Source organism: Podarcis melisellensis (genome assembly GCF_964234715.1).
Source record: "Podarcis melisellensis genome assembly, chromosome: 6".
In the NCBI taxonomy this organism is placed as follows: domain Eukaryota; kingdom Metazoa; phylum Chordata; class Lepidosauria; order Squamata; family Lacertidae; genus Podarcis; species Podarcis melisellensis.
The window spans coordinates 37,859,702-37,880,449 of NC_138538.1; the positions used below are offsets into that span (position 1 = coordinate 37,859,702).

Below are 20,748 nucleotides of genomic sequence, written 5' to 3' on the forward strand. Positions count from 1 at the left end.
ACAAAATGCAATAAATAATTTGTTTCACTTATAGCTCAAATCTTAGCATCTAAGACCGAAGCCAGCTCAATACATATTGGCACCTTCTCCCCCATTCACATATAGATTAGCAGACTGGTGATGGGATGGTGTCCTCCATTGCATTGCACCTAAGACATCAGGCCAGGCCAGGTGGCATACATTGGCCTGTCCTCCCACAGAAGAGAGTAGTCGGGGGCTTTGGTGGAGCAACCAAGTGGCTGCCTCCATTGATATTCCCTCTGCAGCAAAGTGTGACAGTTGCCTTAACTTGCCCAAAGCTAGCCCTGTCCAACACCCCAGAGCTGATATGCTCTTCCTCAATATTATTATTATTTTTACTACTATATCACTCTTTATCTGAGGATCACAGGGAAGTTTAAAATACAAAAACACAAAAATGCATAATGTTGTAACAAACAAAAGCAATACCCCACCTGGTTTTATCCATCCCAAAACTCAAGATTTGGCAGGCTAGAAATCTTTTCATATGTGATTTCACATTCATAGCTGGTATCCTTTTTGCCCCCCTCAGGTGACATTGATCTTTGAACTCTGATAAAGAGAGAACCTGAAAAGAGAGAGAGAGATCTGCCTTAGCATGATGATGTATAGGAGATCTGACCATTTGTCCTGTAATATGACTGCATATTCTCTTTTGTATAATGTTTTAGTTTTCTCTGACATGTATCTTTAATACCTTTCTGCACAATGGAAACCCATGCATTAAAAGATACAAACAAATGTCTTGGTATGAGTTACTGGCACAGCAAGGAGAACATGCCAAATGAAAATGTTCCATCTGCTAAACCGTTACCTCACTTTTAACTGTGGAGAACAAATAATGCAAATTAGAGTTCACATTTGCAAAAAAATATCTGGCATAACATTCATCCTATTCTTTCAGTGTCTCAGAAAACACTATTTAGGATATTGCAGAATTCTAGGGTAATTCTATCCTTTTCCAATGTATCCCGCCTTAGTCCTTTGGAGCCATTCTTAAGTAGCTTATGAAAGCAGGTTCAAAACAGCATATTATCTGAGCCTTCAATTTTTGGTATCTGAGCAGAAACTGTTGGCAATTGTGTTTTTGACAGTAACAAGACATCCTGTAACTCAAGAGTCTCAGGCATTCTGTTCTTCTGTCACTGAACTGAATGAAAACATATTTAAATGGGGGTGGGTGGGATCCCTGTTAATTTTTTCCTTCATTCAAATGGCAGGGTGCGGGGGAAGAGAAGAAAATCTCACATTTGCCAGGATCTTAGAGGGGAATGACAACAAACTGGTGAGGCAAAGAAAGATCATCTTCCATCTTCCAAGGATTAATCTAGAAAGAGCAAAATGAATGTGAAATAGCTCAATGCCATTTTTGCAAAAGAAGGGGCAGAAGAATTATAAAGTAAAGGCTCCCCTCGATTTTTTTCTCTGTTTTGCATGCACAGATTTTCCTGTTTGATGTTTCCATTCACCATTGAAGGTAATAACTGAGTAGAACTAATAATTTTGATATAATTGCCTGTGATTCTCCTATAGCAGTGATTAAGGTTAAATTATTATTCGCTCCCTTGAATGTTGCTTCAAAGTGACGCAATGCTTGTCAGCACAGTTTCCCATTGTAGGCTTGCCTGGTACACCAAGGAAGCTATAGATGGTGCTGTTTTCTTTTCCTGTGATTTCCAGCGAAGCATTCAAGAAATCCTAACCAGGCACCCAGCTGGTTTCTTGGACAATATCCAAAATGGCTTTGTGTAAGAGAGAAGGGTCACTTGATTCACTGGAAAATATAAAAAAGAAAGGGAAATATTAAATGTTTTCCCTTGTGAAGTACAGTACAAACATTTGCCTTATTGCCTAACTATTGTGGTGATAATGGTGACACCACTGAACTCTGTCACAGCCTAGATGTGCATGCAGGTTGTGATGTGCATGCAGGTTACGAAGTAGAAAAATGTTCAAAGTGAGAGGTGATCCAGAGAGTTGTGAGCTTTGATTTTGACATGTTCTTCTCCTCCTTCTCCTTCTCCTTCTCCTTCTCCTTCTCCTTCTCCTTCTCCTTCTCCTTCTCCTTCTCCTTCTCCTTCTTCTTCTCCTTCTTCTTCTTTGGCCATCACTTGTAGCTGAGTAAGATTGTCTTCCATGAAAATGGTCTTAACAGTGAGTCTTGTAAGTGACTGTGGAGGCCAACTTTGAATCCACCCATCCTTCCACAGTGGGGACATAGGTTTCTGGGAGGGAGTTGATCACAATGAGGGTTTTCCAAACATGCCTTCCTCTTAGCTTGTTTTGTGCTTCTTCAAAGTCCATGACACCTTTGGTAAAGGCTGTTCTCCAGCTGGAGCACTCTCAAGCCAGTGTTTCCCAGTTATCAGTGCTTATACTACATTTTTTCAGATTTGCTTTGAGAGCGTCTTTAAACCTCTTTTGTTGTCCAACGGTATTTTGCTTTCCATTCTTGAGCTGGGAGTAGAGTAGTTGCTTTGGGAGACAATAATAAGGCATCCAAACAACATGACCAGTTCAATGAAGTTGATGTTGAAGATCATGCACAAAGTTCCCACATTGCTGGCTGTCGCATCTCAGCAACTGTCAAGCTCCAGACAGTGAAACAGTGTTCCAAAAAATGACAGGGGCTGAGCTCTGGAACAGCAAATATAATCAGAGGGAGTACTTACCACTCAACATTCTCGATTTGAGTGGGACATCCTGGAATTACAGAAACCATCATGACCTCAGAGTGGTTCCTGGAATGTCCATTTTTTGCTCCAGCGCTCTGGCAAGTCACCTGGATGATGCCAGACCAAAAGACACTCAGTTTTTGGGTCTCACACAAGTCACCTAACTTCAGCAAGGACTCGGGACCAAAAATGAGCATCCTGATTTTGATCAGCGGGATGTTGGTGGGTATAGGAATAGGTGCACTACAAGAGATGCTTATAAGAGTTCGTGGAGAGAGACAACAATGATGCAATTTATGCTCTGCTCAGTGGCCACCATCTCCTCTGCCACCATGTTGGCCAAGATGCAGCTGAAAAAACTGGAGCAGCTGCTGGCGGGTAAACTGCAGTGTAGCAAGAGCACCCTGCTGGGCTTCTGGTCAACCTCTACACCAAGTGTAGCCACAAGTCGCCACTCCAGAGGGACAGGCTCATATTGGACTTCCTTAAATGGAATAGACCTCCTGATTATTGAGAGTGATGTAGGCAAGTTCCTCATCAGTGGCACCTGGGCAGGCTACCCAGAGTAATCATCTGCCATCGCCCACTACCCAAGGACCCCAGTCATCTGGCTGAGCTGCCTTAAGAACAGGCATTGTGTGTATTTTATATACACATGTATCAGCATGGTCAAGCAGTCAGAAATTCTCAGATATTTACCTACACATAAAAATGTGTGCACATAGAGGCATAGTTACACAGGGAGAAGTATTGGAACTAAGGAGACACCCATGCTTAATAAAAATCAGATACAAACACAGATGGGCATGATGTCTGTAAGGGATTCTCACACAGCTTTTCTCCTGATTCAGCTCACAAAATGAGCTCAATGACAAAGAGAGGAATGGGTGCACTGGCAAACAGAGCCATAGCTAGGTGATCTTGCGCCCCTGGCAGAACCTCCAGATTGCGCCCCCTAGCCATGGACAAATTAGCTGTTCTTTCCACCTCTCCTCCAACACCCCCCATTCAATTCACCCTCTATTTAAAACCATATCTTATGAAACAATAATTGATATTTATATTTATGGACATATTTTTAGCCAATTTTGCAGGGGGGGCATCGCCTGTGCTTCTGGTGGGGGCCTACCTACAGCCCTGCTGGCAAATCAGAATGTCCAGCTGCTAAGACTTCATTGTTTAATTTACACAGACACACACACACACACACACACACCACTTTTGAGATCATGAAAGCTTCTTAGAAGATCTCTGGAGATTGCCAATTCACATATGACACTATCATCTTATCACGCTCTTTCATAAGCTGAAAGAAGTGGGGGAGAGATGTAATTGGATATAGCAGGTGAATTGACTCATACGTTTGCCATAGTTTAATTAGCTTGTGAATGGCCACCATGGCTTGCAGGACTTCTCTCCAATCTTCAATGTCCTTTTTATGTCATGGAATTAATCTGGGAACATTATTGTCTAGAGCACGAATAATTTTTTTGGTTATACTCTTAATATGTCATGCTATCATCAGAACTTTTAATGCGACTCACTGGCCAGATAGAGTTTCCTTTATTCTGCAGTTTGATCACTTCACCTTGCACTCCTGTGGCTAGATTGCTTTATCATGTACAGACCATGGAGTTGGGAGTCAGAGGAGAAGGAGAGGTGGTTCTTTCCCATTCTGGCCTGTGTGCTTGTGAACTCTTTCTTTGATCAACAATGCCGCTTAAGAACACAGAGAATATGCATCTTGTTTAGCCATCTGCCTCTCCAGGCCTTCAGATCCTTCTGATGTACAATTTCCTCTTCTTAAAAAAAACACACAAAACCCCCCACAAAACCTGTGATAACATGATTTATCGCTCCCACCCTGCCACCTTGTGCTATCCTAGCTATGTACAGGCAAGCTTTTGACAGAGCAAAACGTATTTGCATTTACACCTGAGGCTGCTTCACAAAGGATGCCCACCCCAAAATATGGATATACATTTTTATAGAGAGAAAATGTGTGTTTGTTCTTACTTGTGAAGTGCAACTTGAACATTTGCTTTGCTTTACCTCAATAAGTTATGTATTTTGGCTTCCCAATCTGTTTCCCTTTGTGTGAAAATAAATCTCTATACCAGGGATAGCCAATGGGGTGCCCTACAGAGGCTACTTGGAGCCGATGGGAGTTGGATTCCAAAGGGCCACAGGATTCCCATCCCTGCCCTAGGAGAACCTTGCTTTCTTGGCCATTGCCATACATAGCAGACTAGAAATCTTGTGAGAAATTATATTCTGGGACATTTCCAATGAACACCTGGGCATAATGACACTAGAGGAAATGAAGTGGTTGGTAAAGCTTCAGGAAAGGACCTGCTGTGATTCCACTCCACAGCTTCTCTTCTATGCCCAGAGTTAAGCTGTGGCAGGAGCATTAGCAGCAGCAGATGGTGCTGTGGTGGTGTTCACCTGACCTCCCAACAGCAAAGTCACTGCAGCTTACCAAAGAGACGAAGGGGTGAATGGGGGGACCTTGGCACAGTGTAAACGCACCAGCAGAGTCAAACTGGCACTTCTGCTAGTGCATTTGCACCACACCAACCTCCCCACTTCCACAACACTCCCCCTCTCCCTCTCAGTAAACAGCAGCAGCTCAGTTATCAGGAGGTCAGGTGGACACTGTTATCCCACCACATTGTCCACTACTCAGTATTAGTCAAAAATATGGCATCTGTCCCTTTGAATCTTGCAATTCTTATCACAAAGATCACAGGGAAAATTATATGTCCAGATGCCCAAGTGTTCCTTTTTAACATTTGCTTTTACAAGCAGAACCAACGTGTAAGGTTGCCTCATACCCTGCAGCATTTTCCCTCTTATTTGCTCCTTACTGTTCTTGTGAGTTGCATTTATTTTTTTTACGGAGCCAGTAGAGCCTTGGACACATAATTACAATGGTTCCATTTCAGGATGATGGAACTGGATTCACCTGCTTTTTATTTGTTTGAATCGACTGGACGGCTTGACAAAATTTGAGCATTGAAACAAGAGAGATCTGTTTGAGGATGTACTTCCCTGGTTCTTTTCAGTAAATGCTTTTACCGATTCTGTGTATACCACAATACAGATGTAACCCCAAACCTCCAAACTACTTGGTGATAAAGCGGTATCCACGTGTGTGAGAGAAAGAGAACTGGGAATATAAGGAAAGACAACAGGTGCAAAGTTTAGATCTTACAGACACAATTTGGAGATTGCATTAAATTGCTCCATATAGCTGGCAACAGTGCACCATGCGAATTACGCAATTTGTCTGTGCTGCTGCCATTTTTTAAAAAGCTGTCTATGGGGTGTAGAGAAAATAGCTTTGGGCCATTAGGCTTGTTTGACCCCAGATGTCACTGCAAAGTGTTCAGATCTGGGATTTTGACTATCTCATGCATATGTATTTGACTGGATATGCAACAGAGATACTTCTTTTTCTGTCACTGGTGATGGGATGAGGAGGGGGATTGCAACCCAGGATCAGGCCTCTCAATAAACAAATGTTTAACCTTATTCTCTCCTGAGATGAGAAATCGCCTCAGGCAAGCTAACAATCGCCCCTTCCAGTACACAGCAGGCAGAGGAGTGTGTGAAAGAGAGCCAAAAGTATTTTGCTTTTCTTCCTCACTCATTTGCGTCCTGTTTTATTTATTTTAAACATTTGCATCCTGCCTTTCCACTATTGAGCCCTCAAGGTGGCTCACACAACATCAAAAGCTATGTTAGAAGAAACCAAAAGCTCTCCTGGAGATTTCAAAAATCCAATCAATATCAGCTAAAATAAAAAAGCACTCTATAACACCCTCCCACACCTCCTTCCCACCAAACAGCTGATCGGCACAATTGCTCATACTTGACAGAGCTATACACAGAGAGACCTGCATGCACATTTGTATCAGAACTGCAGAAGCCTAACCACTCTCCCTCTTTATTTCCCAACCCTACGTGCATGAACAACAAGCAATAAATATTGGCACCGAATGAGTGCCAATTTGTACCGAAAAGTGTTTTGAGTACTAATGCTTTCTCTGGGGGTGGGTGATGGTCACCTCAAATTATATAAGTCTTCTCTGTTTGGGGTAAATGCATGTTCATGTTCAGATTGAAGACGAGTGCCAAATAGCCTTGAAACCTGATTAGGCAAGCTGCAGTATTCATTGCTTTGCATATAAGCAATCCCGGTTTAATATTGCAGCCCACCCGAGCTGTTTTCTTCCTGCCTGCATTCTAGCCCATAACATCCAGCAGGCTGTGAAATAGGCTGCCAAGCTGCCTTCTCAGAAGCCCAGGCTAGATCAACCACATTTCTGTGAGTCCAGGGAAGAGGTGGGAGGAACCATTTGCAATCAATATATAACAGACAGGATGTAGGATGCAGACAGTCATGCAAAAAGGGAAATATTGGAGATGCTCTAACTATCTTACTGCAGAAGGAAAGCATGCATTAGTGTTATATAGATATAGATCGTACTTAACTATAGAAGGTTTTTCAGTGGAGGTCTAGAATAGAGTACTTGTCAGTATAAGATGGAGATGTTCTTTCGCTGCAGGGAGCATTTTGGAGACACCTTTATCCTGCTTGGCTCAGAGCTCTTTTTCTTGGGTTCTGGTTTTGGTAGGGCCAGATTTAGGTTTGATGAGGCCTTAAGCTACTGAAGGTAATGGGGCCCTTTATATGTCCAGCTGTCCTTTGTCAACAACAAATTGTCACTGTTTTTTGTGTTGAATATATGCTATATGGTATCTAATAGGTATCTAAAGCCATTTACACATAACAAAATATGTATTTTATCAAAGTAATTGTTGAAAAACTTTCCTTTATTTTGGGGGGGGGCCAGGAGAATGGGGCCCTAAGCTATAGCTTGTTTAGCTTATACATAAATCTGACACTGGGTTTTGGTCCTTCAGACCTTCTTAGTTTTGCTGCACCTCAAACGTGCTCCTCATAAATGGTCCTCAGTCCAGTTTTGGTTTATAGGTGATGGGAATAAAACTGCCTGAGGCCCTTTGGCTATTCTAAACAACACCTCATTGTGTTACAGTGTGTTTGGAATGGCAGGCTGTGTGCCTTAGTGTTCATGTGCATACATTTACATGCAAGTGTAATGCCTTATTGTTCACATGTGTGCCTTTTGCTTTCCACACACATGCCTCAGAACCATGTAAAAATTTCATTAGCGCTTAAAATGAAAAAGGTTAAAAGCAACATCAGATAAACGTATTTGCATACATGTGCAGTACCACCTGGTGGCTTCTGCTTCTGTCTAGGTCTTTACAGAACTCTTAGCTACAAGGGACAGGTGGGCACATGTGCCCTGTCTCTCATAACATGGAGCCAGAACATATGTCAGAGGATTTCTTCAGTTCTTTTGCATCTCTTTTGCATGGTCTTTGTTGATGACATTTCTATAGCCCTTGACTTTGGCCCTAAAAACATAGCAATGGAGACTTCATATCTACATGTTAAAGAATAGTTGGTCTGCATGGCTTTCCAAAGGAATCATAATTATTTCATGCTATTTCCCCACATTTTTAGCACCAAGAGAGAGCAGATATTTATACACTTCTTCTGCCGTTTTATGCACTTCCTGCTATTTCATTGAAGTCACTTCAATTTGCATCCTGAACATATAGGCAACAGAACAGCAAAGCAAACAGAGACAAACAAGACAAATATTAAACACAATTTAGACTTAATAGCACAGTTTTTACATTTAGGGTAATGTTTATGAGCTATACAACAAATACAGTGAAAGGATGGGAAATTTGTGCACCATTCAAATAAGCATGGGGGCTTTGTATAGCATAAAGGATTCAATTTGCAAATAAAAGGACTGCATTTGCATCTATATACTTAAGCTCTTCTGAGGAGCAAAATTAGAAAAAAGAGACTGGCTGTTTTACTTCATTTTTCACCCTCTTGTCTTCCAAGCAACCTTTCATGGCCAGGAAATGAGGCTGGAAATTAATGAATGGGATCCACGCAATAGCTGCTTAAAAGTTTAGCTTAACGTGTGGAAAGCTCAATGTTACCACGATCACCAAGCTACCACCAGTCCTGGGTGTGTTCAGAAGTGGTGGGGTGGGTAGTTTGCTAGCAAGATGACCAGATGCTCAAATGTTACAGATAACTGCCACACACACATACCAGTAGTAAGCTTTCAAGTGGCTAACAGGCAATTTGACCACCCTGCAATTGTGAGCCTTACAGGAAGAAGCGGAAACCTGCTCCTTTACAAAATGGGACAAGTATGAAGATGTTGATCATGGGTAGGCAAACTAAAGCCCAGGGGCCGGATCCGGCCCAATCGCCTTCTAAATCCAGCCCACAGACGGTCCGGGAATCAGCGTGTTTGTACATGAGTAAAATGTGTTCTTTTATTTAAAATGCATCTCTGAGTTATTTGTGGGGCATAGTAATTTGTTCATTTCTCCCCCCAAAAAAATAGTCCGGCCCCCCACAAGCTCTGAGGGACAGTGGACCGGCCCCCTGCTGAAAAGGTTTGCTGAACCCTGATGTTGATGATGGATCCAGGCTGTCTCTTCTGTTATAAGAAGAGACAGGGGCTTACTTGGGAGAGTGAGACTCTTAACACCAGTTTAGATCCCATTCAGTGTATGGATAGTGCTCATTTTTATTGCTGCAGGCATGCAACCTACCACTAGAGGGAGTCTAATGCACCTTTACAGCAGAACTCGCATCTTCCCCAAGACTGTGTCAAGAAAACTAGAGGCTCTGTGTTCATTGTCATGGCAAAAATAAAAGCAGCTTCTTTATTCATGTTTATGCTATGGCTTATTCCATATCCACCAAAATAACAGAATGGCTCTGAGTAGCGCAGAATCACCTGGGCAGGGCACTTCCCACGTAGTTAGCGGCAAGAGTTGACCTGAATGTCAAAACTGCAGCCGTTGGCACCTGCTCTCTGCTACAAGCATATTCAAGAATTGTGGGCTGTTAGGAGGAGGCCATCAAAGAGAGAACTGCCTATTGCGCTTTCCCTCGGGCTTGGCTGGCTAAAAACCTCAGCTGCTCCTGCACATATGGCTTGCCTTTTGTCATAATTTGTGTTCTTTGTGCTTTCCGAGATGAGAGATTTATTTACATCAGTCAAATCTCTCGAGTTCTGGGAGGCATTTTTTGTTTGCTTCCTCGGCTCGGCGATGCATCTGGAATCAGGTTCCTGCAAAGTTAGCTGGCCTTTGTTTAGTGCCGTATTAATATCACTTTTGACATTTGCAATGAGGCAGCACCGTCTACTCCCAATCACTTGAAATTACTATGATCATTACAAGGACAGACATTCACAAGTGCTCAGCTCTCCTCTGGCACTTAAGTGCCCCACAAGGTCACTGGCGGCTTCAGAAACCCTTCCTGTTGCACAGGGTCTCTCTGTCAATGCTGCTACGTTCCATTTGGTCTGGCTGGAAGGGATGCAGGTCGGCTCCATCAGCAGAGATTGCATGGGATTATTTCAGTCTGACCTGCTGCCTTGCCACCTACAGTAAGTGTGAATGCACCCTATAACTCTGCCTGGAAACAATAAGCAGGTTGCAAGTGTGGAGAATGTAGCACGCTGTCAGAGAGACATGCTGCTTACTCAGCAAGCTGCTGAATGCCCCACCAGCTTTAACTTCTTCAGGGCCTATACTAGTAACCCCTGTACAAGCACATTACATTAACCTAATCTCATTTAGAAAAGGCCACTCCACGGGGCACAGGCTGGCTCTAGAGTGGTCATCTGACCCACTTTGGAGGGGGAGGAGGCTTGCTGCATTTTCAAAATGTACGTCTGCTGTCTGAACCTGTTGTCTCTCACCTTACATTAAGACTTTAAGCTTAATGGAACAAAGCAATCTTTTTATTTTTATTGTCTTCTTTGGTTGTGATTTGGCTGTGATTTGACACGTAGAGGAAAAAACTCTGCCCCCCCAAAAAGAAAACCCAGATTTTGGAATGCAACTGTATAGAGTCCCAGGGTTTTAGATTAAAAGCAGGAGTGTGACATGAGTATGTAAGGAAAGCCCAAAGTGTTGACTCCACAAGGACAATTGCTTAAACCCCCTTAAAACGGCTTCTTCCCAGGACTGGGCTCCAGGACTTTGGGATTCCTTGGGCAATAGACCAATCCTTGGGCAAGATGTCAATCATTAATTTCCCTTAAGGGAAGCTCAGAGTGATCTGGGTGGGTTCCTCCATCGTTGTCCTCCCCCAGAGGAATCTGGGGAAACCGAGTCCTTCAATTTGCTCTGGGTGTCTGATGAAGCCAGAAGCAGGACCCAGCACTTGCCTGACCCTGTTGAACTCTAGTGCTGTCCATGTCTCATTCCATTAGCCTATATGCATGCATGCATGTGTACATAATTTGCCCTGCCTTCCTTCCTCCTCACAGACACTGTTTTCTATCCGGTGAAGATCTCCTTTGTTCCTTGCTGCCGCTGCACCTTATCTCATCCCACTCTTCCCTTTAGAAGAGTACAGAGCAAGTTGCATACAGGTAAGAGGACTTCATCACCAAATAACATCTATATAAGAAAGTATTGCCCTTATACATTTCTGAATAGAACATAAATTCATTTTCCACTTCAGGCGACTGACTAACATTTGCTGCTTTAGCTATCACCTGAAGGCCGGCTAACATTTGACATGATGTAGCCAGTGGCGTAGCGTGGGTTGTCAGCACCCGGGGCAAGGCAAGTAATTTGCGCCCCCTAACCTGTGGATTTGCGCCCCTAACCCTAACCCCCAGATGTTGCGCCCAGTGCGGCCGGCTCCCCCTGCACCCCCAACGCTACGCCACTGGATGTAGCCAGTGTACACCAGTGTTTACAGCACTGGAGTACCATATTGCTTAAGTTACAAACTCATTGGATAGCCGTAGGCAAGTCACTAATTCTGACAGACTGCATATGGGGATAATGATAGTGGCCTGACATATAGCCTTTGTTAGAATTACTGCAGTAATGTATAGCAGAGTTGGGGACCCTCAGGCTTGCAGATCAAGTGCAGCCCTCCTTCCAGGCCTCTCCACCTGGCCCTTGGGATTCTCCACAGACCACACAACCTCCCAAGCCACACTCCTTACCAGCTCTGCCTGAACTGTTTTTTGCCTGGTTGGAATATGTCCTTGAACTCTGATAATGTTTCTTGCTTGCCTAGGCAGATGATAGGGAAGGGTGTGGTTGTGAAGGAACTACAGTCATACCTCGGGTTACAAATGCTGCGGGTTGTGCGTTTTCAGGTTGCGGACCACACCAGACCAGGAAGTACCAGAATGGGTTACTTCCGGGTTTCGGTGCTTGCGCATGCGCAGAAGTGCAAAATGGCATCACGTGCATGTGCAGAAGTGCCAGATCGCATCACACGTGTGCACAGACATGGCACTTCAGACTGCGAACGCTGCAGGTTGCAAACATGCCTCCCGCACGGATCACGTTCACAACCCGAGGTATGACTGTACTGAAAAAAAAGTAAAATTTATATCCCTTGCTCCAGCCACTTCTGCCTCTGGCCCCGCCCACCACTGGCCTGTGGCTCCTGAGCAGCTTCACAGAATAGAATGTGGGCCTCAAACTTCAACATTATCCCCCCCCCCCAATATATAGGAAGGAAAGTTCTTAGCACATTCCAAATATGCTGTATAAATAGGTGGTGGTGGTGATGATAAAATAATATCATCAGGAGGGAGACTGCTTGAAGAAATAAATTCAATAAAATTGTGATGGGGAAATTCAAGTCTCCAAGCAGTCGTGGGATCAGTTATAGGCGTGCACCAAGTAGCCACAGTAGCATATTGGTATTCGAGGGAATGCCTTAAAAATCACTTTGCTTATCACTGCCAAACCTTTGATAATGATATCAGCACTGTCCTATCTGATTCACATTGCCTTTCTTCACAAGGGAGACATCTCCTTTAGTGCCTCATAGCTAGTCATGCTGAGGAATTTTCCACACTTGGCCTAGTTTTAGAAATATAGTGGAGTTCATGGTGGATGGGAAACCAATATTGCACTTAAGGCAGAGGGCATCTGTTCAGAGGCGATACCAAAAGCTCATGAAGGTTGAAATGGGAATGTAACTTGATGTAGGGTAGCGTGACTGGTTCCACCACACTGGGCACCAAGCCAGGGGATGCTGCTGGGCATTGCCAACCAAAACATAGTGAACTGAGCAGAACAGAAGGAAAGAGGAGGGAAGACACCGAATTTTGGGCTCACACAGGATGCCACTGAAATTTGAAAGACTGAAGTCCATCCCTGAACCTTCACACACTCTGAAAACTTGTGCATGGGTTGCAAAGCTTCACAAATGTGTACACAAACTGCATAAGAAAGCCTAAAAGGTGCTTTGACTGTCACTTGTGAAAATGTCCTGAATGGTGACTGTCTTGGCCCAGGGAAGCAGCAGATTCATAGACTTGAAAGGCCTACTATTGGCACTATTGGGCGTACAGACTGTCAGAATGTCTGCACAGCCTAACTCTCCTGTGAGTGGTGAGTCTTGGATGTCCAATGGAGAGGAGAAGGAAGACCTTTCCCAATTTCGTGGTACAGTCATACTTCGAGTTACAGACGCTTCAGGTTGCGTTTTTCTGGATTATGGACCGCCGAAACCCGGAAGTACCGGAACGGGTTACTTCTAGGTTTCGGCAGTTGCACATGCGCAGAAGCACTAAATCACACTTTGCGCATGTGCAGAAGTGCTGAATCGCAACCCGCGCATGTGCAGACGCACAGCTGCAGGTTGCGAACACTGCAAGTTGCAAACGTTCATCCTGCACAGATCATGTTCGCAACCTAAGCATCCACTGTATTGCAATGCTTCTGCACTACCACACTGAACAACTTCCAGAGGGGTAACTGTTAGTCTGTTGTAGCAAAAAGGTAAGAAATGGTGACAGTCTCAAGGTCACCAGTGGGCTTCATGGCTGAGTAGAGATTAGAACCTGGTCTCTCCCAGACACAGTACAACATTATTGCCTCTATAGTATGCTGGGTACATACACAGCTATAGAGGAAAATGTAAAAGTGAAACCAAGTGTATTTGCTGTATTTGCATTTCATAGTCATTTGACACCACTGTTAAGTGTGTACGTGTGTGGATAAAACTCAATCCTAGTCCGTGAAATCTTATGCCATAATAAATCTGATGATGTTTAAGGTGTCACTAGAGTGCTTAAACCGAACAGTCATACCTTTGTACGCCATACCTGATAGCACCACTTAAGAACCTTGAGAAATGCCTTGTTGGAGCAGGCCCAAAATTCATCCAGACTTATCCTCCATTGATAGACTTATCCTCCATTAATTTGTCTAATCTCTCTAAAAAGCCAACTAAACTAATGACTAGGACCGTGTTGTGGTAATGAATTCTGTAAGTTAATTATGTGTTGAGAGGGAAGAGATACTTCCTTTTGTTTGTGGTTAACCTATTGGAAATCAGTTTCGGTGGATGACCCTGTAGAAAAGGGATATACAAACTGGGAGAAAATTTGGCTAGGATTTTTTAAAAAAGAAAGAAAGAAAAGAAAATACAGTTGTGCTGCACAATGTCCTCACTGAAATGCAATTGGAAGGGAGGTCTTCTAATAATGAAGTGCCTCTTTTTTGTCAAAATTGTCTTTAACTTTTTCAAGGATAAGAGATTTTTTTTTAAGGTGAGTCACTTAAAAGGTTTTATTTTGGAGGGAGCAGAATGCAGCCTTTCCTCAAAATAAAAATGTCAAGGAATCATGTTTCATAGGAAATAAAGGAGGCAACCCTACACTCACATACAAGTGAGGGCTATTGAACTGAATGGGGCTTATTTCTGATGTATAGGATAGCAACTCAGCAAGGAGTATAGCTCACCAGATCATAAGTGGTTTTAGAACCATTAACTTGTAATCACCTGCTCAAATGCAGCTTACGTTGGTAGCAACTAAAAGTTTTTACTGTGGACTGATAATTTAGTGGTTGTGTGTGATAGCTTGAGGACATCATTTTAAAGCTTTATTGAAGCAAGTCCTGTCTTGACTGCATCTCATAACTGATCCATGCATCCCATGTTTTTCAACCAGGTTGGTTTTTTAAAAAGAAACATTTGAAAGTGCTGGCTGTAAGAGTGACAGATGAGTGGGTTCACCACATAGCCAAATCATTGTCATGCCTTGGGGAAATAGGGCAAGAGCCACAGAGATGTTGGGCTAAGCATACAAAGCACTTATTTGAGAGGTTGCATATGCTCCTGCTGGGTGTGTACATCTGCATGCGGCAGAGGCTTACTCCTTGATCCCATAGCTCAGCAATGGGGAACCTCCATCCCACTGACCTAATTAGGCCCACCAGACTAATTGGCCCATAAGATCGTTTTGGCCAAGGCATGTCCACCTGCCCCACAATTTACATTAGATGTGAGGCACTGATGTTTCCTGGGCTGAAAGGAGATTTCTAGGCACTGTTGATCAGTAGCTTGCAAAAATCCATGCACAGTGCTTTGCAACTAAGTAGCCCACACTACTGGTTTTCTGTTGTTGGCATGGGTAGGCTGCGAGAAAATGGTGCCTGTCTTCTCCAGGAACAACTTCCATTCTTCAGACTGCACACTTCAGTGCTCTGCCAGGAACATTTACAGCTGCTTCATATGGGGGTGGGGGACAAATGCAGTGTGGCCCACTGCAATGTTCCTTGCCACAAATGATGAGCTAAGCACTGGTGGCACTTCTCCCATGCTTATGCTGCCAATCTCAAGCAGTAGGAGATTGTAGAGTACTGTAGATGTTTTCTGTGGGGAAAGAGCTCCACATAAGGCAGCAACGGAGAATCGGTGGTCCTCCAGATGGCATTGGATGCCAATCAGCTCCAGCCAACATAGAGCTCTTTATGGTTTTGGATGGGGCCTGCCCGGATGGCAGACTGAGGCAGCTGCCTCAGGCAGCAGAATCCAAGGGGTGCCACCATGGGTGTCCCTGCCACCACCAGAGAAGCGGCTGCAGCAATGGTTTCCAGGTTCCACAGTGATATTGTGAGAGCCCCATGAAATCTCATGAGATCCTTGGGGAGTCCAGAAGTCGCTGCCACAGCCTCATGACCCTGGTAAATGAGGCACATCTCCATTTTGCATCATGAGCCAAAATGGGATGGCCTACCCCTGGTTTGGGACCAAAGTATCCTTTCTCCCATGCAAATGTCATCTTTCTGACACTGCTCTAGGTGCCACTGGCCTCAGAGGTGAAACAGGTGGTAACCTGAAAAAGGGCCTATCTCTTTTTGCTGTGGCACTGTTTACAGAACTCACTCCCCAAGGAGATTTGCTTGGCATCTTCTTTGCTGCCTTTAAGGCACCAGATAAAAACATCCTTGCTCTCCCAGACCTTTTAGGTGTTCTTTGACATTTTTTATTTTTATTTTAGGCTGCAATACCATTCACACCTACTTGTGAAGGAGTAAAGTCTCATTGAACTTGGTGGGCAGAGAAGTATACTGTTAAAACACTTTCTGCTTTCTCTCAACTCTGTTGTCTTAAGTCTTTTTTACAGTGTATTTCTTAGTTAGAACCCTCTAGGTGGGATTCATCCAACCGTTCCCATCAGCAAAAGCCCTGTGCTAGGACTTCCACCTGCCCTGGCATCATCTGATGAAGGATGGTTTAAAAAAGCACAAAACTTTACACTGTACTATTTTGCCACTGAGAAAATGCAATGTTTTCCCCAGCTTAAATATCATGTGGTACTGTTTGGAATATCAGCACCTACTGGACAGTACTTGTAACATCTCCTCAAGCATGTTCAGCTTTATGAAAGCATTAAAAATATTTGGTTTTTAAATTATTTAAAGGGTGAATATTACACACACACACACACACTGCTTAAGCATGTGGGGAGGGTTTGTGCTCATGTAGCCCATTTTAAATAAAAGCAGTGCTCCCCTGTCTTCTGACATGGAAAGGCCCTTTGAGTGACACAGTAGAACTATTCTGAGTAAAAAAAAAAAAGTGTGTCAACCAATACTAATGAAAGCTACTCTACCAATGTGTAGCATAGACCTGGGTGCAAGCAGCATTGGAGCAAGGAGACATTATTCTCTTGTTCTGGCATGGCGGCTGCTGTGACAGACCCTGTGCTGCAGCCTTTTTATAACTATAATAAATAACAGGACTGTTGGGATTCATACTGAATGTTTGCTGGACTTGCTCTAGTCTTTAAATCTCCCTCTAATTGAGCCCAAAGCTTCTGGCTAAGCAGATAATTTGTGATGACTCAATGCCAGGAATTTTGAGAGAGCCAGTGTGATGTAGTGGATAGAATGCTATGTTTGAACCAGAAGTACCCGAGTTTACTTCCCTGGTCACTCATAAAGCTGAGTCAATCCACCATCTCAGTCTATTCTACCTCACAAGGTTGTTGTGAGGATCAGCAGAATAACCCCCAGGGATGCTTCTCCGAGCTGCTTGGCAGAAGGCTGAGATAAAAATTATTATGATCATTAACAAAGCATACTTCACCATTCATTATTTTATTTCTAATTCAATTTCTAAACTGCCCTTCATCAATTATGATCCCAGAGCAATTTACAGCACAGGCATCAATTCATTGAAACAATGAATTCTTAACTAACAATTTTTAAACAGCTTAAAACAAACCATATGATCAGTACAGAGGACAACCCTCATCAATTTACTGCTGGACTTGTAAAAGAAATTTTCACCAAAGGCCTGGGTGAAGAGTAGGAAGAGAGGAGAAATTGGATTCAGTATGCACTTACAGTTGGATCTATCAAATTCACATTTTCCAAAACAGTATGTGAACTGAAAAAGTGTTCTTGAAAATTTGCAGTTATCCAGATTTTGTGATGCAGTCCTCCTAACAAGGGATGTGTACAAAAATGCATACCACATATTAGGGGAAAGACTGCATTAACAATGAAGATATTGGTGAAAATAACATACAAAAAAGCATATGGGGAAACTGCATGAAAAATGTGTTTATTAGGGGGAAATTTACACTAAAACGCTGATAGATTGTCTGGAGGATTTGCTGTTTAAAAAACTGCAAATTGCTGCAAAATGTGGATAACTGAATTTAAGACCAGGGAAAATGAGAAACCGAGAGAACTGAAATTGACAGAATATTCCATCCCTAATGTGGAGCTCCATCTTTAACTGGCACCAAAAATGTCAAGGGAAGCCTTACATTAAAGCAATCAGATGAGGGAGTTAGCAGTGTGGGATGTAAAACACAGGAGCAGTCAATGACAACATTCCTAGAGTGTACATGTTAGAACATGGGGAGGGATGTCTGTCCAGCAAGCAGGTAAACTTCCTGGGGACGGACTTCCTCCGCATGTGACCAGAGGTGGGTGTGGCCTCACCTGTGCAGGTAATGATAAAAGCACAGGGCAGGCAGCCATCTCTCTCTCTTGCCTCTTGCCTCTCTCTCTCTTGCCTCTCGCTGCCATCTTCCTTCCATGAGGAACATCTAAGGATGCTCTCTTGGCTCCCAGCCAAGAGAGGAGATAAGGACTATCTTGCTACAAGATAGATTCTAAATGTATTTTACCTTTTTAAGTCTGTGTGCCTTCTGGGATCATATTGTGAACAGAACGTGAGTAAACTCTTTTATACTTTTATACAGACTGTGTCGTGTCTTGTATTTTAAGAGGGATCAAAGGGGAAATTACCAGAGTAATTATTATAGAGGTTCTAGCGAACCTGTGCACACGTTACCGTTGCAAACTAAAAAGGGAATGTTTATAAACTCTGCTGATATTTTGGGAACTTGTTAGCACAAGTTGGATTAGGATATAATCTTACAATATATCCTCTCCTGCACCCCTGAACATTCCCACAAAGGGTTATGGGGCCCAGTATTGCATATTTCTGCGTATTTTTGAAGGATTGCTTTGGATTGTGATTTTGAGTTGAGTAGTATTTTTCTGAGTTAACTTCCTGGTAAGCACATGGTCCTTTGTTCCATTGTGCAGTGGGGATTAAGCAACCCCCCCCCTTCCCTCAGAGTTCACAGTGACCCAAGGCAGTGAAGAATTATTTTGAGATTTTTGAGATTTTGATTTTAAAATTTTGAGAAATTTTGAAATTTTGAAGAATTTTCAAATTTTTGGATTTTAAGATGGCTAGAGCAGCTTTTGATAGTGATGCAAAGCTAGGAATGCCTGTGCTGAATGAACACAATTTCATACACTGGAAGCAGCGCTTGATAGCATGTTTAGATTATAAGCACATTTTGGAAGCTTTAAAGCCTCAGCCTACAGGATCGTCTGAGGAGGATTTAGCCAAGATAAGTGCTTGGAAACGCATGAACAGCGAAGCTAGACACATAATTTTGAGTGGACTTCGCGATGAGCAGCTATCATTAATAAATAGTACAGATGATGCATCTCAAATCTTAAGAGATATTGAGCGCGTGTATGGAGAATCTAGCATAAACTGCTTCAGAAACTTGGTGTGTAAATTAACCAGATTGAGGATGAATTCAAAAGAGGAATTCACAGAGCACATCAACAAGTTTACTGAGATTATTCAAAGAATTGATTTGACTCCCAAAGCTTTTGATGAAGATACAAAGATGGCATTTTTGTTATCATCACTTGGACCACGCTTTAGCGCATTTGTAAGTTTGATGGATCATAGACAAGGTCTGACTTTTAAAGACTTGATTGGTTATTTAAAAGAAGAATGCAGAGATAGAGCTGAATCTCCAGTGAGAAATGCTAGAAGCAAAGACAGTAGTTATGCATCTAGGCAATTTACAAAGTCGAAAGAGATGCCTAAGAAAGTGATTTGTTTCAATTGTAACAAAGAAGGACACATTGCAAAGAATTGCAGGGCTCCTAAAGCAAAGAAACCCCACCCCTTTCAGCCAAAAGGAGAAAAGAAGGGGAAATGTGAATGCACATGGCTACTGCAAGAAAGGAATTTAACAGTCCAGAATCGTGAGAATAGACGTAATAAATGGATTTTAGATTCAGGTGCCAGTTCACATTTTTCATATAAAAAGGACTATTTTAATGAGATAAATGATGAAGAAGGATCTGAAATTGAGATTGCAGATGGCAACATTGTTAAAGCAAAAGGTGCAGGTTCCATGAGTCTGAAATGCAATATAAACAATGAATGCATTGAGAACACAATCTCTAGAGTTTTGTATGTTCCAGAGCTGAGCTGCAATTTAATTAGCGTGTCCACTTTGGACAAGAAAGGTTTCCAGATCACATTTGGAAATGGAGAATGTAAAGTGACTAGAAATGGCAAAGTGTTTGCTCAAGCAAAGCTAATCAATGGTGTATATGAGCTTGATCTTTCAGAGAATCAGTCTGCAAAAGTGGCACATTCCAGCCAGAAGGATGAAGCAGATCTGGACCTATGGCACAGAAGGCTTGGACATAGAGACACCAACGTCATTCTGGATCTACAGAAAAGAGGTCTTGTAAGAGGTTTGCAGGTAAAGCAGAGCAACAAAGCTCCAGCAAAATGCATAAGCTGTATTACTGAGAAGGCTGTAAAACCTTCATTTCCACGTTGTGCAGAACAAAGAGGCAACAAAGTGCTTGACATAGTGCACACTGACATATGTGGACCCATGAATGTTCCCTCACTGGGAAAGAATAGATATATTTTAATATTTCTGGATGATTTTTCAAGATTTTGTGTTGTATATTTCCTCAAAGAGAAGAGTGAGACAGTGGACAAGCTCCAGGAATACATTGCCATGGTCAAGAATAAATTCCAAAGAGCTCCAGCTGTGCTAATGAGTGACAATGGAGGTGAGTACTGCTCAAATGAAACGCAGGCTCTCCTGGCCAAGGAAGGAATTGCACACGTAACCACAATTCCTTACACACCACAGCAGAATGCCATAGCTGAGAGAAAGTTTAGGTCCATTATGGACATGACAAGGTGCATGCTAAAGGATGCATGTTTGCCACAGAAGCTGTGGGCCGAAGGAGTGTACACGTCGGTCTATTTGCAGAATAGACTGCCAACTAAAGGTGCAGAGCGCACACCATTTGAACTTTGGCATGGGAAAGCTCC

General features: G+C 43.0%; 1 long non-coding RNA gene across 1 annotated transcript in view; it reads left to right on the plus strand.

Annotated features, from left to right (window-relative positions):
* LOC309372690 overlaps nt 1-11,200 on the plus strand; it is an 89,458-nt gene extending 78,258 nt beyond the window's left edge. Inside the window, exon 4 of the long non-coding RNA XR_014169619.1 lies at nt 11,114-11,200. This is a non-coding gene — a long non-coding RNA (uncharacterized lncRNA). The remainder of the gene's footprint in view (nt 1-11,113) is intronic.
* The last annotated feature ends 9,548 nt before the right edge of the window (nt 11,201-20,748 follow it).